The sequence below is a fragment of the Primulina eburnea genome, chromosome 3 (assembly GCF_022965805.1).
Source record: "Primulina eburnea isolate SZY01 chromosome 3, ASM2296580v1, whole genome shotgun sequence".
Classification (NCBI taxonomy): domain Eukaryota; kingdom Viridiplantae; phylum Streptophyta; class Magnoliopsida; order Lamiales; family Gesneriaceae; genus Primulina; species Primulina eburnea.
The window spans coordinates 41,424,948-41,429,827 of record NC_133103.1 but is presented as its reverse complement, the minus strand read 5'-3'; the positions used below and the strand labels follow the sequence as shown (position 1 = coordinate 41,429,827).

General features: G+C 28.0%; 1 non-coding gene across 1 annotated transcript; it reads right to left on the bottom strand.

Annotated features, from left to right (window-relative positions):
• Positions 1-2,297: 2,297 nt before the first annotated feature.
• On the bottom strand, positions 2,298-2,408 carry LOC140828750 (small nucleolar RNA R71). The gene has a single exon (XR_012117316.1). It is a non-coding gene; the product is annotated as a small nucleolar RNA R71 (small nucleolar RNA).
• Positions 2,409-4,880: the final 2,472 nt, after the last annotated feature.

The window sequence follows — 4,880 nt, the reverse complement described above, 5'->3', positions numbered from 1 at the left end:
GCTTGTCGATCTTGTGCTGTCTTCATTCTCTTCTGAATAAGTTTCACCTTCTGATGAAACTTAAAATTAATAATTTATTATATGTTAAAACATGTATTTTAAAATTTTAAGTTTCATTAAAATTATAAATTATGTTATTTTAGTATTGTTTGTTTATATTTAAATGTCTTACCAAATTTGTTTTATTTTCAGGTTTTTTACGTGTTGGTAAAATAATGATAACTCAAGCTAGAAAATTCAAATGGAGGTGACTCAAACATGGTTGGAATCCTTGAGAAGTTATTTACAACTTTGCAGAAGACATGATTGCCTAAAAAGCTCATTAAGATGATCAAATTGTGCAAAGATCAAAAGGAGGACACATTTACTTTTACTATGACTATCATTTAGTAAAAAATTCATAACTATTTCAATATTTATCCAAATGAGGTGAATCAAGTGGCCAAACTCATCTACACAAAATTCCCCACATGTTTGTGGCCTTAATCAGAGTCAAAGTGGTGAGAAAAGTCGTGGAACAAGGCATTGAAAGAAGGGACATGGAATTGGAGTTGAGGAGACAAAGAATACTATTACAACTACGTGGCATTAATAGAATTTTTGACTCTTTCTCTCATTTGGCCTATAAATAGAGGCCTTGTGCTAGCTTGAGAATCATTCTATCTCATTGTAAAATATAGTGTGAGTGTGTATCAAAGTTCTAAGTTTAAATATATTTTCTTTCATTTTCTCAACTATGAGTGATATTTTAGTGTTGATCAAAAGTAAGTTCATGGCAAGCTAAATCTATTATGTCAAGGTGAAGAGGATGCATTCTTGGTGAAGTAAGATTGTTTATATTTTGTATATTATTTCTTTATCTCTTTTCATTTAGCTAACTTATTTTTATTGTAGGTATAAAAATGAATTATTTGTTGTTATCAATTTACATCAAATGCTTGATACCATTAAAGTGGTTATCTTGATTTGTTGTTTAATTTTGATACAATAAATATTTCATCACTTATTATTATATATATAGATATATATATATGTATATTTATATAATAATATCATAATATTTCATTTAGGCGATAGCGTGGCTCTGCCGGTTGTTCTAAATGAAATATTATGACTTAATACTAACATCTAACAATCTAACATTTACTTTTTCGCAACTAACTTTTATTTTTCGCATCTAACATTTACTTTCTTGCAACTAACTTTTACTTTTCCGCAACTAACATTTACTTTATTGCAACTAACTTTTACTTTACCGCAACTAACTTATTAAATCAATATATTTCATTTAGGCAATAGCGTGGCTCTGCCGGTTGTTCTAAATGAAATATAATGATTTAATTTAACATTTAATTTATGCAATTATTTATTTATATAGTTATAATTATAATCATAGGTACCATATATAAAATATCGGTTAATTCGGTATTTTCTATAGTGGGAACTATATTAGATTATGTGTGTGTTTAATTTTCTTGGAACCATTATTTATGGTAGTTTCTTTTGTTTCACTTTTAGTTAAACAATATTACATAAACCAAGAATAAATCCTCAAGCCTTGACAATATTTATAATTTGTAAACTTCAGTCTTGCATTTGGTAATCTATAAATTAATAAATTTAAACTCAAAATAACCTCTCTGTGGATCGATCTCGTACTTACGAAATATATTACTTGCAGACAACCTACACTTGGGTGAATTATTATTTAAGTAGTAACAAGTTTTTGGCGCCGTTGCCGGGGAGGTATAAATTAAGTTTATATTTGTTATTTATGTTTTATTTATAAGTATTGTGTGTTTTTACTTGTATGAGTGTTTGGAGTCGAAAAAAAGTGGTATACTTATTCGAGTATCTGAAAATAATTTAAACATGGATGATAATTCAAATAATCAAGATAATGATAATAATAATAATAATAATAATAATCAAGAACATGATCAATTAAGAACACTTAGGCACCATATGAACCCTATTAGAACTAGTGCCCCATCTTGTTTAGTTTTTCCTCCTGACGCATCAAATTTCAACTTTAAACCTCAAATTATTCAACTTTTACCAAATTTTCATGGCTTAGATTCTGAAAATCCATATTTGCATCTAAGAGAATTTGAGGAAGTTTGTAACACTTATAATGATCAAAATTGTAGCATGGATATAGTTCGATTAAAGCTTTTCCCTTTTTCTTTAAAAGATAAAGCTAAAACATGGCTACAAAATTTAAGATCAAGTTCAATAAGATCATGGGAAGAAATGCAACAACAATTTCTCAAAAAGTTTTTCCCTTCCCATAGAACAAACTCTTTTAAAAGACAAATTACAACTTTTTCTCAAAAACAAGGAGAAACATTTTATCAATGTTGGGATAGATATAAAGAATTACTTAATACATGCCCACATCATGGTTTTGAAACATGGAGAATAGTTTCTCACTTTTATGAAGGTCTTATACCTAAAGATAGGCAAATGATAGAATTCATGTGTAATGGAACTTTTGAAGATAAAAACCCAAATGAAGCTATGGAATATTTGGATTCATTAGCAGAAAATGCTCAAAATTGGGATAATATAGGTACAATAGAACCACCAACAACTAAAAACAATAATTCAACAAATGGGGGTGGTATCTATAATCTCAAAGATGATGTAGATATTCAAGCTAAACTTGCATCTTTAGCAAGAAAAATTGAGTCATTAGAAATGAAAAAGAGTGGTCAATTAAAAAGTATTCAAGAAATTGTTTGTCATATATGTGATACACATGATCATGCTACAAAAGATTGTCCAACATTACCTTCATTTAAAGAATGTCTCCATGAACAAGCAAATTATGTTAACAATTATAAAAAACCAATACTAGATCCTTTTTCACAATCATATAATCCGGGATGGAAAAATCATCCTAATTTTAGTTGGAGGAATGATAATAATGCACAACCGTCACAACAATATTTTCAAAATAACCAAAATCATCAAGGTTATATTCCTTATGTTACACCTCCAAGAAAAAACTTTGAAGATGTAATTCATGCATTTATCCAAAAGCAAGAGTCTATCAATATTCAAAACAGTCAATCTATGAATGATTTGAAAGAAACTCTTGCGAAATTTGCATCTGCACTTAATATTCATGAAAAAGGAAAATTTCCATCTCAACCTCAACCTAATCCTAAAAATCAAAATCAAGAATTAAAAAATGAAAAAATTGATCAAATAAAATCTGTTATTAGCCTTAGAAGTGGTAAAATAGTTAATGATCCATATATTAATGAAAACAATGATCATTTAAAATCAAAGAGTAAGGATGATAATCTTGATACTTTTGAGAATGATGATACCTTAAATTCTAAGAATAATATGGTGAATGATAAATCATCTAAAATAGTAAATGACTCAAATAAACCTCCACCATTTCCTCATGCATTAACAAATTATAAAAAACAAAAAAGTGATTCTGATATCTATGAAGTTTTTAAACAAGTAAAGATAAATATTCCATTATTAGATGCTATTAAACAAGTACCTTCCTATGCAAAATTTTTAAAAGACTTATGTATTGTGAAAAGAAAATTGCATGTGAAGAAGAAAGCATTCTTGGCTGAACAAGTAAGTTCTATTCTTCAAAACAATTCTAGTTTAAAATATAAAGATCCTGGTTGTCCAACAATTTCATGTATTATTGGAGAAAATAAAATTAAAAAAGCTTTGTTGGATTTGGGAGCAAGTGTGAATTTACTTCCTTATTCAGTTTATGAAAAACTTAATTTAGGGGAATTAAAACCCACTTCTGTTACTCTTTTACTGGCGGATAGGTCAATCAAAATACCTAGAGGTATTGTAGAAGATGTGTTGGTTCAAGTTGATAAATTCATATATCCAGTAGATTTTATTGTTTTGGATACACAACCAATAGAAGTACATAATGAAATTCCAGTAATATTGGGACGACCATTTCTAGCAACTTCAAATGCTTTAATTAATTGTCGAAATGGAATAATGAAATTGTCTTTTGGAAATATGACTCTAGAACTTAATGTGTTTAATTTATGTAAACAACCAAGTATTAATGAAAATGAAAATGAAGATGATAATGAAATTCAAACAATTGTGGAAGAAAATATACAAGAAGAAAACTTAAATCAACAATGTGAAGTTTTTTCAGTAGAAAGTTTGGAGTCTGAAAATAATTTTAAAGAAGATGATAATATAAAACTTGAATTAAAAGCTTTACCATTAGAATTGAAATATGTATTTCTTGGTCAAAATAAAACATTTCCTGTTGTAATTTCTTCCACTCTTCTACCAAATCAAGAAGAAGATTTAATTCAATTACTTAAAAAATATAAAAATGCAATTGGATGGACTTTGAAAGATATAAAAGGTATGAATCCTTTAATTTGTATACATAAAATTCACTTGGAAGAAAATTCTAAAACGTATCAACAACCGCAAAGAAGGTTAAATCCACATATGAAAGAAGTTGTTAAGAATGAAGTATTAAAACTATTAGACGCTGGAATTATCTATCCAATCTCAGATAGTAAATGGGTAAGTCCAACACAAGTAGTACCTAAAAAGTCAGGCATCACTGTTATAAAAAATGAAAAAGGAGAGTTATTACAAACTAGGATTCCATCTAGTTGGCGTATGTGTATTGATTATAGAAAATTAAATGATGCAACTAGAAAAGATCATTTCCCACTACCATTTTTAGATCAAATTTTAGAAAAAGTAGCAGGAAATTCTTATTACTGTTTTCTTGATGGGTATTCGGGGTATTATCAAATACCTATATCATTAGAAGATCAAGAAAAAACTACTTTTACTTGTCCTTTCGGAACTTTTGCATTTAAAAGAATGCCATTTGGTTTATGCAATGC